We start from the raw sequence: 23,350 nt of genomic DNA on the forward strand, positions 1-23,350 counted from the left end.
TCACACTTTAGATTTTGTGTTTAACTTCATTATATAGTCATTTATTTACTTTTCCATTCAATAGAAAAAGCACACAATGTCTTTTGGTTTCTGTAGGGGACACAAAGATAGATATAACATAAACCGACAAGAGTTTGCATCCTACTAGAGTAGATCAGGCAGCAAACAAATATAAAATAAGATAACAAATGCAGAGTGTCATAACCAAGGTACTTACCAACTTCTATGACAGTTTGAAGGATGATATCATTTGAATGATGTCTTAAATAAGAGTTAAGAATGGAACCCACAAAGGTATCTGTATAATGTTCCAGTAGAACATAGAAAACAAAAGACCAAAGGAACAAAATATGTGCAAGGAATGCCAGTACATTTGATCTGACAATTACAAGAAGGGGCACAGAGGAGAATGGCCAGGGAGAAAAGACAAAAATGACATGATTACCTGGAATTGAGGAAAGGTGAAGCCAGAATATCTGAATGGATTGAATGTCTTTAGTCCTGTCAGGAGTTGGGTATCCTCCAGCTCCTACAAGCATCCTAGTATCACTGAAATGCTTTTTCTTAAGATGAAGAGCATTCCAGCCTCATAGACTGAGAAGCAAATCATTATTTATAGATCAAAAAAATTAAAGTCCTTATACAGGATTTTTGATTATCTAATCCTATGAGATTTCCCATTTATAAATTAAAAGAAAATGAAGACCCAATCATGGCTTCCCTCTTCCGATGTTAGAGCGTTAATTCAGAGAATGTGTCCTGCCATGTCTCTGGACTCTGATTCCTACCAAGCAATCAACTTTGACTTTCTATAATGCTTCCCCACAGCAAATGCTAGCATAATGATCTGCTTGGCTATTATGGGTTTTATTAAGTTTATTCATGGGCATCATGTTTAACATACTATTTTTAAAGTATATTTAGAGTTATTCAAACCTGAGAAATTGAAACTGAATATATCAATGAAGTAGAAATTGTGGCTTAAAAAACTGATGACCAGAGCTTCCCTGGTGGCACAGTGGTTGAGAGTCCTCCTGCCGATACAGGGGACATGGGTTCGTGCCCGGGTCCGGAAAGATCCCACATGCCGCGGAGCGGCTGGGCCCATAAGCCATGGCCGCTGAGCCTGCATGTCCGGGGCCTGTGCTCCACAACAGGAGAGGCCACAGCAGTGAGAGGCCCACATACTGCAAAAAACAAAACAAAAACTAATGACCCATATTAACAAATTTAGAAGCATAGAAATCAGACAAAATACATTCTCAGACAACAATGGAATTAAAGTAAAATTAATAAGAATATAATTAGAAATTAATAAAAATTAAACAAAATCCATGGCTTTTTAGAAATCCATAGGTCAAAAAGAAGTCACAAGAGAAACTAAAGAAATTTTTGAACTGTATGAAAATAAAAATACATCTTATCAAAACTTGTAGAATATAATGAAAGCAAAGCAGAGAGGGAGATTTATAGCATTAAATAGGTATACTAGAAGAAGAGAAATATCTATAATTAATAACCTTAGCTTCTGTTTTAGGAACCTAGAGAAAGAAGAGCAATTTAAATAATCAGTAAGAAAGGAATATAAATAAGAACAAAAATTGAAAACAGGAAAGCAATACAGAAAAATCATCTGGTTTTTTGAAATTTTAAGAAAAAAACCTCTTCCCAGGCTAACCAAGAATAAAAGAGGAAACAACAGAAATTATCAATATCAGAAATGAAAGAGGGGCCATTACTATGGTTTCTATGGGCACTAAAAGACTAAGGAAGAAATACAATGAGAAAATTTATGTCCACAAATTCCCTAACCTAAATGAAATGGACTGACTTCTTAAAAGACAAAAACTATCAGTACTTACTCAAGAAAATAATAGGTAACCTGAAAATCCCTAAATCTATTAAGGAAATTATATCAGTAATTTATAGCCTTCAAAAAAAAAAAAAAAAAAACACCCATGACCAGATGGTTTTACTGGTGAGATCTGCTACATATTTAAAAAGAAAATAATACCAATTCTCCACAATCCTTTCCAGAAAATAGAAGAAGAAGGAGCCCTTCCCACCTCATTCTATGATGTCTGCATTACCCTAATCAGGTAATTATCACTATCCTAATACCAAAACCAAACAAAGACATTACAACATAGGAAAACTATGGACCAGTATCTTTCATGAACATAGGTACAGAAGTCTCAACAATACATTAGCAAATCAAGTACAATACTTTTTTAAAAAATAATTATACATCATAACCAAGTGGGATTTATCCTAGATATGCAAGGCTGATTCAACATCAAAAAATCAATCACTGACATCAACAGAATGTGTTGGTAAAATCATATAATCATATCAACTGATGCAGAAAAATATTTAACAAAATCTAACACTATTCATGACAAAAAAACACTCATTAAACTAGGATTAGAAGGGATCTTACTCACTTAATAGAAAAATTACACACAGCTTACAATTAAAATCATATTTACTGGTGAGAGACTAGATGCTTCCCCTCGAGATCAGAATAAGGCAAGGATGTCCTCTCATCACTCCTATTCAACATCACAACCAGAATTTCTAGCTAGTTCAATAATACAAGAAAAAGAAATAAACAGTACATAAATAAGAAAGGAAGAAATAAAACTATTTTTATTTGCAGATGACAGGATCATCTATGTATATAAATTGCAAAGAATCTAAAAACAAACAAAAACCAAAAACTCCTAGAGCTGACAAGTGAGGATAGCAAGGTCTTGGGATACAAGGTGAATATATAAAAGTCAATTTAATTCCTACATACCAACAATGAATAATCAGATATGAATATTTTAAAATATCAAAACAAAAATAGAAGTATTCAGCTAACAAAATATGCACAGGATCTATATATGGAGAATGATAAAACACAATGAAAAAAATCAACAAAGATCTAAAAAAGTGGAGAGATATTACCTGTTCATGAATTGAAAGATTCAGTAATGTTAGTATTTCAAATCTACCCAATGTGATTTAGAGATTCTGGACAATCCCAATCAAGAATCAAAATCCTAGCAAACTGTTTTGTATATATTGACAAACTGCTTCTGAAGTTTATATGAAAAAGCAAGAGACCTATAATAGTTGCCACATTTCTGAAGAAGAAAAGCAAAGTAGAGGACTCACACTATCTGATCTAAAGCTTAATATAATGCTATAGTGTTCACGAGAGCATGATATTTGTGAAAGGAATAGATACATAGATCAATGGGAAGAATAGAGAGCCCAGAAATAAGCCCATACAAATATAGTCAACTATTTTTTTTTGACAATGATGCAAAGGAAATCCAATGGTTCAAGGATAATTTTTTCAACAGATGGTATGAGAATAATTGGCTGTCCATATGCAAAAAGATAAATAAGGAAATAAAGAAAGAAGTTTAGACAAATCTCTCCTAAATAATTATACGATACTCCGCTTCTCAATTAGGTGGATCATAACTCTCCACTCCTTTAGTGTATACCATTCATAGTGATTTTCTCCCAAAGAGGGCAGCATGGAAAGAGGGAAAAACTAATAACTTTACAGTAGAGAAATCTAATGAGTCATGTTGATAGTAGATACCCTTGATAAGATGTGGTGAGAAGGGCATTCTTTCTCTGTTGTCTTCCTGCCCAAAACCTGTAATTCCAGTTTAACCACAAGAAAAACATTAGGCAAATCCTAATTGAGCAGCATTCTCTAAAATACCTGAACAGTACTCCTCAAACTTGTAAGGTCATTAAACAGAGGAAAATCTGCTTTATGAGAAAAAATGTCACAGCCTGGTATAAAAATGACTTTAGGTAAAAAATTTTTAAATTCTGGTAAAGCATAATTTCAGTTAATTATAATGTATAAATATTGATTCATTAATTGTGACAAATTTATCACAATAAGGTAAGATGTGACTCATAGGGAAAACTGGGTATAGCGTTCATAGGAACTCTCTCTCTCACCTTTTCAATTTTCTATAAATTTCTGTTTCAAATATCAAAAGGAAATTGTGATGAAGACTCACTTCTTTCAAGCAAATGATTAAATTATTTTTGCTTTTCCCTTAGCCAATTTTATGAAGTTCTCAATTATTTTTCTCTACACTGAATGAATAAACAAGTGAATAATTGAATAAAGAAATGCTTTAAAAGAAAATTTGAATTTTGAAAAAAATTAACTGATGACTGTAACCTTTACCATGGTGACCCAACCAAGATATTGTTCATGAGGGGGCCTTTCTGAACAAGGAGCTAGTTCTCTATATATTTAGCACACAAATAAAAAAGTAAGTTGTATTTTCTTATTTCCACCCAGAAAATCTGGCATAAAACATTTTCAATAGATTCTATTTTTATTATAATAAAAAGTTGGTGCCAAACACCCTATCTTTATTAACAAAAAAAAAATCAATTACTATATTAAGAATATAAAAAGAAAAGAGAAATGCTATAGACAAATAAGAAAGCATTATTGCAATGGATCTAGTGTTTTTTTGTCCCATTACTCCTTTTCAGGAATAACTTGAAGTACAATCAGGAGCTCAAGTGGAAGTGAGAAATTTTCATCATCTTATTCTGGTCATTGAAAATCTCCCAGTGGCTAATAACTCAGAAAATGCATTCATTCATTCAACACAGTTTCCTGATCATGCATTATAACACAGGTACTATAGTTTGATCTTGGTATTAAAAAATGGAGCCCAACAAATGTTCTCAAAGAGTTCCTGAGTATTCACTGATAATGCTACAATATTTGCAGAAAAGGAGACCAAACCCAGGTCCAAAGAAAGCAAGGAGCTTGGAGGATGAGGGAGTCTTTGTCCATCAGGGAGCCAAGAAAGTGGTGAGAATAGAAGAGAAGCCTTAGATTGTATTATATCACTCTTAATTCATGCAGTGCTGAGTTTCTCCTTAGCAGTAACTCCTGTGCGTGTGTGACCACTACTCTTCCCGGGAACTGGTCTGGCTTTTCCTCTCCTGGTATAGGTTATAATGGTAATGTACAGAGTCCCTTAAAGGAGTTTCTGGTTCTCACACAGCAGTAATGATCAAATAGATACATTTACTTTTTAAATTATGTTGTATTTTTTTCTACATGTATATCTTCTGGATAAAAAATGTAAATCTGTTCAAAATGCTATCTGGGGCTTCCCTGGTGGCTTAAGAATCTGCCTGCTATTGCAGGGGACACAGGTTTGAGCCCTGGTCTGGGAAGATCCCACATGCTGCGGAGCAACTAAGCCCATGCGCCACAAATACTGAGCCTGTGCTCTAGAGCCCGCGAGCCACAACCACTGAGCCCACGTGCCACAACTACTGAAGTCCATGTGCCTAGAGCCCATGCTCCACAACAAGAGCAGCCACCACAATGAGAAGCCCATGCACCACAACAAAGAGTAGCCCCTGCTCTCCACTACTAGAGAAAGCCCACACACAGCAACGAAGACCCAACACAGCCAAAAATAAAAATAAATAAAATAAATAAATTTATTAAAAAAAAAAAACACTATCTGATGGATTGTTTGCCATTACTGAATTTGTTAAATAAAAATGTTCTTACAGGTTATATGTACAATTTTTTTTTTATAAGTTTATACCCTCTGATACAAAGGTTTTACTTGTAAAGAACTATCCTCTGGAGTCAAACGTAAACATTTAACATATCCAGAAGACTTGATAATAGCAAAAATGTTTTTCAAGAAAACTGAATTTGCAACTTGAAGAGAACAGTTAATTATATTATCATGCTAAATCAGGAAATCTTCAAATATCTTGTTTTCAAATAATATGTAAGACATGATGATATTTCAAGACATGATGTTAAAATTCAACATTCATTTATGATAAAAACCCTCCAGAAGGGGCTTCCCTGGTGGCACAGTGGTCGAGAGTCCGTCTGCTGATGTAGGGGACACGAGTTCATGCCCCAGTCCAGGAAGATCCTATATGCCATGGAGCAGCTAGGCCCCTGAGCCTGTGCGGCCAGAGCCTGTGCTCCGCAACGGGAGAGGCCACAACAGGAGAGGACTGCATACTGCAAAAAAAAAAAAAAAAAAAAAAAACTCCAGAAAGAAGTCATAGAGGGAACTTTCCTCAACATAATAAAGGCCATATATGACAAACCTCCAGCCAGCATCATCCTCAATGGTGAAAAACTGAAACTATTTCCACTAAGATCAGGAACAAGACAAGGTTGCCTACTCTCACCACTATTATTCAACATAGTTTTGGAAGTTTTAGCCACAGCAATCAGAGAAGAAAAAAAAATAAAATAAAGGGAATCCAAATCAGAAAAGAAGAAGTAAAGCTGTCACTGTTTGCAGATGGCATGATACTCTACATAGAGACTCCTAAAGATGCTACCAGAAAACTACTACAGCTAACCAATGAATTTGGTAAAGTAGCAGGTTACAAAATTAATGCACAGAAATCTCTGGCATTCACTAATACACTAATAATGAAAAATCTGAAAGTGAAATTAAGAAAGCACTCCCATTTACCATCGCAACAAAAATAAAATATCTAGGAATAAACCTACCTAAGGAGACAAAAAGACCTGTATGAAGAAAATTATAAGACACTGATGAAAGAAATTAAAGATGATACAACCAGATGGAGAGATATACCATATTCTTGGATTGGAAGAATCAACATTTTGAAAATGACTATACTACCTAAAGCAATCTATAGATTCAATGCAATCCCTATCAAACTATCACTGGCATTTTTCACAGAACTAGAACAAAAAACTTCACAATTTGTATGGAAATACAAAAGACCCCGAATACCAGAGCAATCTTGAGAACGAAAAATGGAGCTGGAGGAATCAGGCTCCCTGACTTCAGACTATACTACAAAGCTACAGTAATGAAGACACTATGGTACTGGCACAAAAACAGAAATATAAGTCAATGGAACAGGATAAAAAGCCCAGAGATAAACCCACACACATATGGTCAACTTATCTTTGATAAAGGAGGCAAGAATATACAGTGGAGAAAAGACAGCCTCTTCAGTAAATGGTTCTGGGAAAACTGGACAGGTACATGTAAAAGTAGAAAATTAGAACACTCCTTAACACCATACACAAAAATAATCTCAAAATGTATTAAAGACCTAAATGTAAGGCCAGACACTATCAAACTCTTAGAAGAAAACATAGGCAGAACACTCTGTGACATAAATCACAGCAAGATCCTTTTTGACCCACCTCCTAGAGTAATGGAAATAAAAACAAAAATAAACAAATGGGACCTAATGAAACTTAAAAGCTTTTGCACAACAAAGGAAAGCATAAACAAGACCAAAAGACAACCCTCAGAATGGGAGAAAATATTTCCAAATGAAGCAACTGACAAAGGATTAATCTCCAAAATTTATAAGCAGCTCATGCAGCTTAATAACAAAAAAACAAACAACCCAATCCAAAAATGGGCAGAAGACCTAAATAGACATTTCTCCAAAGAAGATATACAGATTGCCAACAAACACATGAAAGAATGCTCAACATCATTAACCATTAGAGAAATGCAAATCAAAATTACAATGAGGGCTTCCCTGGTGGGGCAGTGGTTGAGAGTCTGCCTGCCAATGCAGGAGATACGGGTTCGTGCCCCGGTCTGGGAAGATCCCACATGCCGCTGAGCAGCTGGGCCCGTGAGCCATGGCTGCTGAGTCTGCACATCTGGAGCCTGTGCTCCACAATGGGAGAGGCCACAAGAGTGAGAGCCCTGTGTACCGCAAAAAAAAAAAAAAAAAATTACAGTGAGATATCATCTCACACCAGTCAGAATGACCATCATCAAAAAATCTAGAAACAATAAATGCTGGAGAGGGTGTGGAGAAAAGGGAACACTCTTGCACTGTTGGTAGGAATGTAAATTGATACAGCCACTATGGAGAACAGTATGGAGGTTCTTTTAAAAACTAAAAATAGAACTATCATACAACCCAGCAATCCCACTGTTAGCCATATACCCTGAGAAAACCATAATTCAAAAAGAGTCATGTACCAAAATGTTCATTGCAGCTCTATTTACAATAGCAAGGACACAGAAGCAACCTAAGTGACCATCGACAGATGAATAGATAAAGAAGATGTGACACATATATACAATGGAACATTACTCTGCCATAAAAAGAAACAGAATTGAGTTGTTTGTAGTGAAGTGGATGGACCTAGAGTCTGTCATACAGAGCGAAGTAAGTCAGAAAGAGAAAAACAAATACCGTATGCTAACACATACATATGGAATCTAAGAAGAAAAAAAAATAAAGGTCATGAAGAACTTAGGGGCAAGATGGGAATAAAGACACAGACCTACTAGAGAATGGACTTGAGGATATGAGAGGGGGAAGGGTAAGCTGCGACAAAGTGAGAGAGTGGCATGGACATATATACACTACCAAACGTAAAATAGATAGCTAGTGGGAAGCAGCTGCATAGCACAGGGAGATCAGCCCGGTGGTTTGTGACCACCTAGAGACGTGGGATAGGGAGGGTGGGAGGGAGGGAGATGCAAGAGGGAAGAGATATGGGAATGTATGTATATGTATATGTATAACTGATTCAATTTGTTATAAAGCAGAAACTAACACACCATTGTAAAGCAATTATACTCTAATAATGATGTTAAAAAAAAAAAAAAGACATGATGTTAAATGGAAATAGAGAAACCATGGCTACTTTGATTTCACACACATGCACAATATATATATAGCAGAAATAATGCACCAATAACTGAACAAAATGAAATGAGAAAAATGTTAGTTCATATTTTCATAGTGACCTTATATTTTCTAAACCTTCTCTTGCGAAGAGGAACAGCCTTAAATTTCCCCTATGATAAGAATTTTACATACACCTAAAAAATCATATTTATTGTGTTTCTAAAAATCACATTTACTCAAAAGAAAGTAATTATTCAAAATTAGGACTTTCTTATGTACTTGTTGTTGACAAAAATTGTTTAGTCAAACCACAATAGAGAGACTGATGTTTGGAGAAAATACCATTTTCTTTTTTAAAACTATGGAAAAAAAAAAATATATATATATATATGATTCCTGTTCCATTTCATGGTTAGGGTCGATTATGAAGACCAAATGTGGTGAACTAGTCAGTCCTTTGGAAAATTATAACAGTTAATTTATTATATTATAAACAGTTAATTTTTATGTTACTATTATTATATACTCTCTGTAAGTGGATACTCTAATGCATTTCTCCATGTGGTTTTAACCAATCAGACTTACATATTTATCATGCATTTTGATTAAATTACTCACCTCACTTTGATTGATTCCAATACATTTTGCTTTACAGGTATCCCCAGCTTTTAGAAAGTTTGCTTTACAGCACTTCTGGTTTACAAAAGACCTTCATTAATATCTATTTTCGCTAACAAAAAGAAACTCGAAGAGGAATTTAGCTTTTACAAAAAAAAGACAAAAAGCAACAATAGTGTTCAGTATGTATTTTGCAGTGAACCATTATAGAGACTTCATGCACCCCAAGCAGTGAGAGTAGCACCGCCAAGCTCCTTCCCCAGGAACAACACTCAGCATCTCAACATCAAGCCGCCATAACTTTGCATTGTGTCTGCAAACATCTGTGCTTTAATCTCGATTTATTTTATGCATCCATTAGCAAGTTGTGTCCTAAGGTAATTGTTTCTTTGCTTTACACCATTTCTGAAGGTTTCATAGGAACGCTCTAATTTCAAAACCTGTATTCACAGGAAAGATTGAAAGTTATCCTGTTTCTGTTTTTTATTAGTTTTTTTGCAGGTAGGAGCAGACTTTAATGAATGGAATGGAAATAAAAGGATGGGCATGATCTTTCTTCACAAGTCTTCAGCCCTGACAAAATCGCTTTGAAAAACACATTTCACTTTGTCACCACCCTTCCTCCTTTTGCCTCATACCCTGGCCAATGTTCACACACTTTCTTTGATCTGCTCTTTTGAGCAAATCTGAAGTGAAATGTTATTTAGAAGAAAACCTAATGAGAGGCTATTTGGCAGTGAAAACAATTTCCAGGGCTTGGAAACCTCACCCAAAAGCCAAGACTCTTGTTAATCAGGAGTCCTTGGGGCAGCAGACTCAGGCTTAGACTCTCTCTGCAGCACTGGCCTTAATGTCTACCAGACACAGTTCACTGAACACTGTTGGCCAGACTGTCACATCAGGGTCAATAACAGAACTGGTAATTATTTTTTTCAACCTACATCATCATACAAAGACACTCATTAATAAATGTTTCCATTCTTCCAGAATATACCTTCACATGGACATTTATTTCATCTGTCAAGGGCTGGATTATCTCCATTTTCCAGTTAAAATGTTTGAACTGACACAACTTGGAGATGATGAGCAGTAGGACTCATACCCAGATTTGTCTGACCCCCAAAGCCTTTTAACCTTTCCTATGTACCTGAGCTTCCTACTTGAAGCCATCTTCTGTGTAGGGGGGAATGGTAATTGATGACCATCTCCAATTCTCAACACTTAAGCAGGCTCTATCCACAGGGGAGGAGAAGAAACATAACTCGTGTGCTGGGTGAGGGACAAGGAGAAGGATGTGGTACAGTTGGAGGCATCCATAGGGTCAAACTGCATTGGGAAGTCTAGAGGTAAGATGTGGCTTTCATTATGTATGTTGCAGAATCCAAAAGATTTCTCCAATCATGTCTGGAAAAATGAGAGTTTCGGGAGCTGTATCTCAGGTAACTGTGTGGAGAATTGCTTAGAGAAGGTAGAGAGTTAAAGACTCAATTAAGAGATTAACCTAAATAGTAGAGCGGTCATGCAGATCCGAACCCAAGCCATCTCGGTGAAAAGGAAATGCATGTGACAATTGAAAACAAATTACCAAGGTGTTATTGAGGAATCAATGACAAAGTAAATATTGGTAGGATATATGCAGGGAACAAAGGGGATCTCTGAGGCCACATACTCATGAGACCAAAATGACGGTAAAATTATTATGAAATAAGAAAACTAGGATGTTTCAGTGAAGAGGTCATAATTCTATTTGAGACTGGAACTGAACACTTTAAAAAATTACAACAAAGAACTAACCTCCTAAAGATCAGTGATCCTTTGAAATAATCTTGATCATGTTCTATAATGATGCTGATTTATAGGGGAAAGTATAACGTCAGTCATTGAAAACCTAACTGTGGCTGAGAATAGTTCTAGACTCATGGTGGTATTAAGCAAGAATGGGACACTATGTACTAAAAAGTTGGATATAGTTTCATGGGAAATGGCAAATAGTTGGGAAAGGACGTTGGAAAACAAATCCTTGGGGATGCAAAATAGGATCAATGAAATTCCTTGGTACTACATTCTTAAAACCCCAAGAGGAAAGAGAATAGACAGATGGTTCTTTAAATCTAGGAAGAGTGTTTTTTTTTTTATCTAAGACAGAAAATCCACACTTGCCCTTAATTTACTCTCAATAAATCCATAAATGGACTTGTCCTTTACTAAAAATAACATGGTAATGTTTAAACTTTGAATATCATCTTAATACAACGAACACATCAATCTATTTGAAGTTGTTACCTAATTGATTTAAACAAAAAGTATAAGAAATAACTCGGTTTGTAAAGTTTTATTTTTCCATAACAATGAAGCATGTTCACCCAACAACTCTATGTGCCTGCGTACATATTTTTCTTAAACAGAAATACATAAAAACTTTGTAGTCAGTCAATATGATATACTGAGAAGCTTCCTTGTATAGACTGTGGTGACCGACAGCATAGGAATATATAACATTGCCTCCTTTTCAAAAGCATTAACTCCTGAAGTTGGTGTGGAGTTCATAAAAATCTATTTCTCTATTCTATCAGGCCAAAAATAATTCAACTCAAAAAGAAGCTCCTAAAACAAATGAAAACTTGAAAACTTATCTTCCTGAGGTAGACAAAGATCTGCATAAGCACTGCACACACTTCAAAAATGTTGATAGATTCTATTTCTATATTTTTATTTATATCTGCATTCATGGATTGCAAAATTGATTCACGCATTTGTTCAACTTATGATCATTTATACCATGCTTATGCATAGTACTGTTTTCTGAAGACAACCCAGTTGAAAGTAGCCAGTTGACAGCCCAGTCACTCTACCTCACAGAATTTGTGATATTCAGAGAGTTACTAGTTTATTCAAATTCATTAACTCAATAAAAACACTAACTCAACAAATATTTATTAGGCACAAGTTATGTAAAGCACATCAGACAAATTAATCTCTTAGATCACTTACTGCTTGTTTGACCAAACTCACTGGAGGGATTTGTAAAAATGGTGAAACTAATTATGTGTGTAGAAACAGCCATGTAATCAATACATGAAAAGACCTAGATGTTTAATGTCAGTGAGCATAACGATCTAGGAGTTTTATCCTGATGATCAAATAAGTTTCAGATTATTTGTTGTCCTGAAGACAACTGATGCCATGAGTCAATAAATCAGCTGTGGAGTGGGGACCTGGAAAGGAGACATTTGCTCTTATATGTGCCATGGGGGACTGGGTGGACATACATTAGTTCTCTGTTTTGACGTGTCCTGCAACCATTTGTACAACATACTCTAATACAGCGGTCCCCATCTTTTTGGCACCAGGGACTGGGAGGAATGGTTCAGGCAGTAATGCAAGCGATGGGGAGCAAAGGGGAGCGGCACATGAAGCTTTGCTCGCTCGCAAGCTACTCACCTCCTGTTGTGCGGCCCAATTCCTAACAGGCCGCAGACCGGTACTGGTCCACAGCCTGGGGGCTGGGGATCTCTGCTCTAGTAGACTTATACTGCCATATGGCCAGTGAAAGCTGCCTTCAGTAATAAATGCATCAACACAGAAGATTTCTATTATAGAATAAAATATGGAAAATATACAATACATATTTTTAGGTAAGATCATAATCACTGCCAGACTCATATTGTTTCTGTTTCCACCGTTCCTTTCTATTATAATTGTTCCTTTCAGTTATTTACTTAAATATGTATTGGCACATACTGCATTCCTGACATTGCATTAGGAGCTGGGGATACAGAGATGAGAAGAACATGGGAGAAAAAATGACACCTGCACAGATATATAACCACTATGCTACATATTATAGTGGAGGTTCACAGATGACAATGTGGGACAGTAAGGAAGAGAATGTCAGTGCCAGGGAGTGCCCGGATGCCTTTGTGCTCCCGGGGGTCCTTTTAGAGCTACAATTTTTTGGACACAGAGTTAACGACTGGAGTGGAGAGAGGGAAGTAAAAAGACCCATCCTAGGTATTTCATAGGATAGTTAGTGACACACTGTGACTAGAACATAGGCCCCTAAAACCCAGGTATCATTATTTTAGGTCTAGCGTCATTGCCACTATATTATATAGATCCACAGCTAGTTAGAGGGCCTAAGTTTTTAATCTATCTGATTTCATACCTAACCAAGGTCTTCGGTGCTTTCATCCAGAATTCTTTGAGATTTGTCTTTCTATATTTATATCTAGTGCTTTGCATAGTACCGGTCATAAAATATATGTTCCATAAATTTTTCTGAATAAATAAGTGAACGAATGGAGTGAGTAATATAGGTACAAAGCAAGGGTATAAGAAGGTAAGTTGATGATAGATGATAGATAGATAGATAGATAGATATCAGAAACACTTTTTGTATCCCTCAAATTATTCCAGAAAAAAAAAAAAAAAAAAACAGTTCTAAAGCTGACACTACTAGAAGTATTGTAAAATATTTTACTTTATTATTTTACTCAAGATTATAACATACTAATCAATTTTGACCATTGTTATCAATCCCCATTGCCTAACTAAAAAAATTAGAAGCTCCTCTCTTGTCATCTAGATATTAAATTTCAAATTATTAAGAATAATCCAGAGAAGTATTAGCACCAAAACTCTTTGGCAGAATAAAGGCCACAGATGCATAAAGCCAAAAATGTGAATGAAAGGGCACTATTCTAAATGATAATAATTATTATAAAGAAAAAGTTACTGAGATTGACTCAAGTTTTGCACTTTTTAATCATGACATTTTGGGGTAGTCGGCATGTACTTTTAATATAACTACATCAAAATATTATTAAATTAGACACAATAGTCTCACATACTGTTAATATTACTTCAAAGGAGTCACAATATCAGGTCCTAATTTTTACCTATTTAGTACATTTGAAGGAATAACGAAACAAATTCATCAAACTAAGCACAACAAAGAAAGAAAAACTTCTGTAAGAATCTTATGCCTTCCTCACTTAGTAATCTTGCAGATCAGAAATTACCGTCACATGAATATTACAGTTTATTTTCCAGACTGGGTGTTATTGGTAATATATCCAACTTCAATTAAAATTTTGATCGGCCTGTTAAATTTTTACTTTTATATTTTTTTTAATTAGCTGCTAAAGAGAACTTTACTTCTTCACTTTTCACCATACATGTCATCAATAACATTCTTTCTTTCCCGTTACTAAAAAAAAAAAACCTAAAAACTTCGATAATGTTTCCAAAGACTCACAATATTTTTCTTTTCCCTCACTCTTATGAGGAAAAAATGTTTAAATCTTCCAGATAGAATTTCTGCAGCTCACTTAAAGAATTCCACCTTCTCAACACCCTTGCATTTAACTTAATGTTTTTCAGATTTCCAAACTCTATTACCACAATGCTAAACAAATAACTAGAGTTCAAAGTTCAGAGAAAGAAACTTATTGGGTGAAAGGTTGAATAACTTGAAAGAAAAGTGTTACAGCACTAAAAAAGAGGTTTAACAGGTTTGGGACCTTTTGCCTGCTGGCGACAGCCCATTCTTTCTTATTTTGGCTCTTCACCACTAAGGTGTTAACTTTTTAGCTGCTGGGATTTGAGCTTTATTATGTTTTCTCCTTCCATTTACTTATTAAGTTAGAGGAAACATTACTTCATGGCCAAAACAATATTTCAGATTTTATGAATTAGCTTGCCTTAGGGAAAAACCAAGTTAAGTTTGTAGCCTAAATTTGTTCTCATATTTATAACCAAATTAATTCTGTAAACATGATTCTTAAGGAACACATTGAACCATTCAGGTTAAAACAGATGTTACTCATCCATGTAAAAACCTCAAATGTAATTCTTTATGTGTCTATCCACTCAGAAGGAGAAAGAAGGCAACCAAGCATATCCCAGTGAGACCAAAGGCATATACAAAAAGTATTACTACCATATTTAAGTTTTTCCTTTCCTCTTATTTCCCTCCTTGAGATTTTGGCAAAAAGGAGAAAGGAAATTTTGCAAAATCTGTTTTCTTTTTTTTTTTTTAATTTTTAAAGATTTCTTTTTGATGTGGACCATTTTTAAAGTCTTTATTAAATTTGTTACAATATTGCTTCTGCTTTATGTTTTGATTTTATGACCCTGAGGCATGTGGGATCTTAGCTCCCTGACCAGGGATCGAACCTGCACCCCCTGCATTGAGAAGTGAAGTCTTAACCACTGGACCACCAGGGAAGTCCCAAAATCTGTTTTCAAAGACTAGATAGCTTACCCATGACTTCAAGTGAAGAATAACTAACTGGTAATAATAATAGCCCCTCATAGGGAGCCACAGACTAACTAGGGGAAGGGCGAGTTGATGGGTTCTTGCAGAGATGAAAACATGAAAATTTGGTGCTGATGAGTTCATTCACCCCTTTCACTCACCTTTCCTTCATCCTCTACTAAGTGAGGTCCTCAAATATGTAAGACACAGTGCCAGGTACAAAATGTCACATCCACTGATAAAAGAGCCCTTTGAGACTGAATGAATAAAAGGAGAGGATTTATTTCAGATGGCTGAATGGAAATAGACCCTCAAGTTCAAAGAACATTTCCCCTTTTAAGTTGCATAAAACCGGGCTGTAAGCAGTATTACACTGTCTTGGTTTAAAAAGATGTAGAAAGAGCTTCCTCAGGTTCAGCTGTGGCCTAGTTGTGTACATATATGGGTTTGAACACAGCATGTTCATCAGCTGTGCTAACTTTTACTTGAGGTGAAACTAAGAACAGCCTGTGGCTACTCCCTAGCCTCGTGGTAATTCATGGAATTAAAGCTGTTACTCACCTAAATCATTTTCACCCACTGGATACATTTTCATAATCCAGTGTAATAGTGGGAAAAGTTTATTCTACCCTACAAGTTGAATTTTTCCCTTGAGTAATCTAGAGATACAGGAAAATGTGGATGGGGCTTGTTGTCCATCCAGGAGATATCTCTGGTGTATCCAGACTTTTAAAGAACTTTCTAGGTTTACACATCTCTTCTTAGTCAATTTTCCCACTTTATTATAAATATTTTTGCTTATGTCTTTATCCCCTTTAATAAGTCTCATTTAGGTATATGAGCTGGTTGAAAGCAGAAACTCTCTTATTGGCTTTAGGATTCTTGAATCTTGGCACATATTTGTGTGAACAGTTCAATATTTTTACCTGAATATGCCCCAGAGGAAATGGATCACGATTTTATAACTGGCGTGGCCATCTATGATAACTTCAGACTGGAGTTGGTCTTAAGAATATTTTTAGAGCAGAAATGGAGCATGGTCCATGCCTTTCAAACTGAATCAGCCAAAAGTCTACATTCACAAAGTTATTCTAGAATTTATCGGTTCCCAGAAAGTTCATACTCAACTTGGGCTTGGCTGACATTTGCAGGCTATTACTTCAGACAGGACATGTGTACATGGTGTTGGTGAAACACTTTTCAGACAGGCCAATCCAGAACAAAGAAGCAGGGCAAGAAAGAATGCAGTTTTTCCAGCAATATCTCTTCAGAGTGGCCAGAGACACGCCTAACAGGAAGTTCCAACAGGAGGCATCAGCAGTTATTCTCCAAGAACCATGCCCAGTGTTTTACCCTTCACTGCTGAAAAGGAAGGAGCAGCTCACTAAGTTTACAAGCAGTCCTTGTAGTTAACCATGAGTTATGTTCCTGGTAAAGGTATTGAAATTCACAATGATATAAGGAGAATCTGATTTTCCCATTGAAGCGATGTTATAACAGGGGATTCTGTGTCTAAGAGCCTATTACTTGATGACTGACAGAAATGACAGCAAATACCACCTTTAAGTAAATGCACAACATATTTGAGTGCTATAAGGTGTAAAGCTTTCCAAGGTGTAGGGAAGGCATTTAAACTGGGAGTATGATGATGAGTTCTTTTACTTTTATGAAATGGTATTTCTTTAAGACAATTCCTAAAGAGGATAAGGGAAAATGTAGAATTTAAAATGTTCAAAGCTGACATTGGGAGAGATGATACACAAGACAGGCAGAAAGTATGTCATCATGCAGAAAAAACCCAGCAACACGACGGGCACAGTGCCTGCGGAAAGGACCACAAGTGGTGGCATGACATGGCTGGACGAAGAGTATCGCACAGGAGAATCTCAGTCTTAAGTTTAAGTAAGACATAAATAAAAAATAAAACAGCCCATGAGCAAGACATCTAGCTTCCCAAGATCTCAAGTTCAAAGCAAGAGCAAGTGAGAGAAAGAAAGAAGGAGGGAGACAGGGAGAAAAGGAAAGAAAATGTAAGCAAGAAAGAGAGACAGAAAGGAAGGAAGGAAGGAAAGAATAGAAGGGAGGGAGTGAAGGAAGGAGATTGATTGATTAAAAGGCCTTCTGGCTAAACATACCAGATTTACTATTTCCTAGCAAAGATAACTAGTATTTCAAAACTAAGTTGTAAATGAAGTGTGGGCAGAACAGAGACGTGTCAGATAAGTTTCTGTAATGCTGTGTGTATTTTCAGAGTATTAGATTTAATGTGGTGGGTAGGATGAGACAGAAAAGACTTAGTTACTAGTAAACAAAACTAAACAAAAAGTAAAAGAAATTCTTTGCAAGTGTGGAGAAGACAATTGAGAGGTATCTCACATCCCCCTTTAACTCCAATGTGTTGTTTTTTGGTTTGTTTTTTTTTTGCGGTTCGCGTGCCTCTCACTGTTGTGGCCTCTCCCGTTGCAGAGCACAGGCTCCGAACGCGCAGTCTCAGAGGCCATGGCTCACAGGCCCAGCCGCTCCGCGGCATGTGGGATCCTCTCAGACCGGGACACGAACCCGTGTCCCCTGCATCGGCAGGCAGACTCTCAACCACTGCGCCACCAGGGAAGCCCCCCAGTGTGGTTTTAAAAGAGTTAAAAGAGTGACAGAGAACCCAATGGATATTTCCCATAAGTTCCAACTGAATCAGGAATCAGAAAAGCCAGGAAAATAGTATCCTTTCTTATAGTCTGATTGAAAAACAAACCGTTTTTTTTTTCAAAATTCTTTGAAATAGATGACGTTTTTGCATTAAAGAAGTAGAATCACAAAATCTAAATTACATCGAGGGGTAAACACTCAAAAATGGACACAAATACAATGATTTCAAATTATTTACGTTTTAAAAAAGCATTTCCCCTTTACCTTTAAACTGTGTGCACACACGTATGTGCGTATGTGTGCCTATGTGCATCTGTGTGCTGGAGCTCTCTCTTTCACTACATTTTTTCTAGTCATTTAAGAAGAAGCAAAGATTCCTGTGTGAATGCAGTTTGGCTTCTGAATCCAGAAGACCCACTCTGTGGATGACACACCTACTAGCATAAAAGGGTGAAATCCAGGTGCTTCCAGTAAAACTATGGAAAAGTCTGATTTCTTCTTCCTCCTGGACACACAGGTCATCTATGTTTTGCTACCTCCCTTGAAGGTGCCTGTGGACATATGGCTGGGATGACACCAAAGGAATGTCAGCACAGGGATATGAACCACTGTCAGGCTGGCCAAGAGAAAGACCCCAGCAACAATCCTCGTGCTCTTTTCCCCATTGCACCCTTCTGGAGCAGTCGTGGTAGCGACACACTGATGAAGCTAGAGCCACAAGATGGAAATAAACTGGGCCTCTGACTTACTTCTTGGTGGACACCTCCTTGGAATTTATGTGATCCAGAAATAAATTATATTGTATTAAGCCACTGATATGGGAGAGAATCATTATCTACAGCAGCCATCATCACCTTGACCAAGACAGTTATCCCACCATTTTCTTTACCCTTTCCTATTTTTATACCATCTGAGGGCTTGAGTCCCAGGAACATCTGGATCTAAAGAACTCTGAGCGGCCTCACCCATGTCATCAGCACTGTCGGGTACTCACTTTGATGTCTGATATCTGTCACACAGGTATTGCATGAAGGGAAATAACTTTTTAAAGTCTCTGCTCTATTCCAGGAACTTTCATAATCTTCCCAGTATCCTCATGACTGTCATTTTCAGATCAGTGAGATAAGCTGAAGAAAGGTTAAGGGCTGTGTACTGTAAATCTATAGGAGACATGATTCACATAGGTTCATGTATGCGTAATGCCCTCTAAATTCACTCAGTGTGCAACCCACACAAACCGAATGTAACTTGATAGGTGGTATCAAGAGGAAATCTATTCTTCCTTCATGATATCTTTTCAATCTTCAGTTCTTGACACTATTTCTCTGCTTTTTCCTTCGTGAAATTTTTCACTCATTGGGAAGGTTGTGGCACAATTCTCTTTCCGTCACGGAGACTATTTACCACTGGATTGTTAGATCAGCTCTTCCTTGCCATTAAAAAACCCTGTAATTCACTGGGAAATGGGAAATTTTTCCAGCCATAAAATTATTTTTCTGTTTCTCAAAAGCAAAGATTTCATTAGGGGGTTTATCAATAACTCAGGTATCACCTAATAATGATCTGTTAGATAAAAATTGTAGAACAAGCAGGGAGAAAGCACAAAATTTATTTTTATATGATCTTATTTTTTATTCATCTTTTTTATTGAGTGAAAGTTCAAGCTATTTATTTTAAAATTTTTATTGGAATATAGTTGATTTACAATGTGTTAGTTTCAGGTGTACAGCAAAGTGATTCGGTTTTATATATATATATATATATAAAAAGTTATATAAAGAATATATATATATATTCTTTATATATATATATAAAGTTATATAACTTTATATATATATAAAAAGAATATATATATATTCTTTATATATATATATAAAGTTATATAACTTTATATATATATATTCTTTATATATATATATAAAGTTATATAAAGAATATATATATATTCGTTTTTAGGTTATTTTCCATTGTAGGATACTACAAGATACGGAGTATAGTTCCTCATGCTATACAGTAGGTCCTTGTTGGTTATCTATTTTATATAGAATAGTATATATATTTTAATATCAAAGAATTTTTTAGAAGCAAACTTGTCTCCATTAAATTACCAAAGAATGAAAAAAACAAGCTGAGGCCTGATTTATCTGTGTAACGTCACCTCAAGTTCTCAGGCAACTGACTTTCCAGTTATCTTGTGCAGACCTGGCCCATTACAAAATTTCTGGAAAACTTCTCATTGGTCATAATTATCCTCAGGGCATTATGGCCATGCCCCTTTACAGGTTTCTCCTACATGAATCGAGAATTAAGTGGGGGGGAAAAAAATCCACCTGCATAGAAAAAATAAAATCTGTCAGCTTAGCATTTTGTTTTAGGCATTACATAAGCAAGCATTTTACATGTTCCAACATAAGTTGAAAGGTTCTAATGATTTTTTCTTAATTGCAATGATTAGGAAGGTGTAGTTAAATAGAACCCCACTAAGTGAAGGTATGAGCCATAATAGTCTAAAAAAGGCTCATCAGACGGAGCCTCCTGCAGCTGGGAAGCATCAGGGAACAGCAGCTCCCATGGAGATGCTCCAGCACCATGCAGAGCTGTGGGAGACTGCACAAGTGACAGGCTTCTCAGCAGCAATCTGGAAAACTTATGATCCGTCCTCAGAGATCACTAGTGAGAAATGGATGGATTGTGAGGTTTCCACTAGGTAAAAGAATATGTTATGTGATTCATAACAAAGTAAAAATGTAAATGCATGAGAAAGATTGAACGATCATTTTATTTAAAGAGGACAAATAAGACTTTCCATCAAATTCTCATTTACATGGGTTATGCAAGTAAGATACTGAAATATTTCTTTTTCTTCAGCTTCCTTAACTAGCTGACTCAATTGCTAGCATTTATTGAACACTTACTAAGTGCCAGACAATGCCCTGAGCACATGGTCATCATTGTCTAATGTAATTATTTAATATCAGTCATTCAGACGAACAATATTTATCAAGAACCTTTGGGGGAAGTAGATAAAAGCCAAATGCTGCAAGGGAATACAATAAAGATAATTTTTCAGCTCTCCTAAAGTTTGTCAGCATAATTGGGGAAATAAATGTGCAGGCACACACATAGAAAGTACAAATTAATATGGCATTGAGTGAAAATGATTGACAGGAGGCAGAAGGGTGATCTGGAAGGACAGGCTGACCAGTCTAGAGAACCTTCCACACTTGAGAACTTAGGAAGGAACACAAGTAGAGCATTCAGTTGGGAAGGTGTGCTTCCCCCAGAGGGCTGAAATCATTATGGAACATCAGAGCAGAGGGGAAAGTCTAGTGCTTATCATTATGATGACAATTTTCACATATATTTATTGACATAAACAAAACCCAGACCTAACTTTCAACTTTGCATGTTTTTCCATTTTCACACACACACACATGCACACACAATTCACCATATTAAAAATATTACTTGTCAGTGATATGTTGACTAATTTTGACAACAAAAAAAAAGTCCCGGGATTTTTCTGTTTTCCACATTTGGCTATTTATAAAGTGAAAACTAATCAGATCATTGGCTATTTTCCCTCTATTTTTAGCAAAATGAACTCAAGCACTTGTCTAAAAATCTTGGATTTAAAAATATATGTCGGGCTTCCCTGGTGGCGCAGTGGTTGAGAGTCCGCCTGCTGATGCAGGGGAATTTTTTTTTTTTTTTTTTAATTTCTCTTAAATGTCTCTATGAGCTGGGATGGGGTTGAGATTCCCCACCTTACTATGTATATAATTAGGGCATAGGTGTGCGCTACTATATACACTGCATGTATGTGACTGAATTTCTAATTTGTTACATCAAAATGAAAACTATTACCTTGAAGGATAATTATTACAATTTCCCTGTAAGAATAAAATACCACCAAGCAGCACACCTCAGGGAATAAATATGCATCATACTTTCTTGAAATTTTCACACAATTCAGGTCAGGTAGTTGATACAGCCATAAACTACACTATGTCTGAAGTTCTAAACATCACTTTATTCAGTTGGCCTCATGGTTGAGAGCAGAAGATGTTTACTGCCAGAAGCCACCCTTCTTGCCCATTCATAGCCAGCTCGTTGTAAATAAACATATAACCTGTGCAAGGTAATTTAAGGATGCGCCTTAAAGGAGATATTAAAAGTTCACAGAGAGAAAGAGGGAAGATAAAAGATCTCATGAATAAAGTCGATGGCTGCAGGCTAGGTGGTTATTAAGTCTCAAGATGTTTTTCCTTCACTTTTCCTCACCACCGAAATAAAAACAATTATTGCTCTGATGCTCTAAAATTAGAACACATTTGTCGTTTTTAAAGGCAGCCACAATTGAACTTGAGCTCAGCAGTAAAAACGGAGGCAAAGAAAACAGTTGTGCCCCACACCTGCCCTCTCCAAGTGTGGCATCAACCAGGTAGGAGAGCTGTCAGCCAACAAGACTCTGGGTTTTACGCAGAGGGGCCTGGGCGAAGAGTCCTCGTAAAGGGGATTTAAGAAATCCCAGTGGATGCTTTCCTAAGGCAGGGATGCTACAGAGCACATCTCTATTACACAGAGAGCGCTGCTAGCACACCCTGCGCGGGGATTGGCTGCAGCCCCACCAGAAAGGTTTGCTTTATTATTCCAGATGGCCAGCCTTCAGGGACTGTGCTACCGTGTTCGAGAAAACCCGGGTTATTAAATAACTTTATTCCCTGCTCTCTTCTACAGCTGCGCAGAGAGAGCTTTGCCTAAATAATCAATTATTAATGACCACAAGCCTCTACCTCACTTGAGCTAAGAGGAAAACGTCACAATACGTAATTCTGGTTCAATGTCCAAAGTGAGTTGCCCAAAGGAGGCTTTTATTCAGAAAATGCAATTGTGTCTGTCTCCCCCAGACCACATTTTCCTCAACTTCCTTAGACATCTCAGCCAAAAAAGGTTTGGCCAGTGCCCTTAATTACTGAGATAATTGTCTTAGTTCTCTCTTCACTTTGCTAATGTAGCTCTGGCTTTGAATCTTAACCGTTAGATCATTGTAATTGGAAAAAAAAACTGGATTATGACTCAATGAATACTAATCTAGTCTTTTTTAAACAATGTTGTGAAGAGAGGGAAAATTATATATATATATAT

The sequence above is a fragment of the Neophocaena asiaeorientalis genome, unplaced genomic scaffold (genome assembly GCF_003031525.2).
Source record: "Neophocaena asiaeorientalis asiaeorientalis breed wild unplaced genomic scaffold, Neophocaena_asiaeorientalis_V1.1 scaffold330, whole genome shotgun sequence".
Lineage (NCBI taxonomy): Eukaryota > Metazoa > Chordata > Mammalia > Artiodactyla > Phocoenidae > Neophocaena > Neophocaena asiaeorientalis.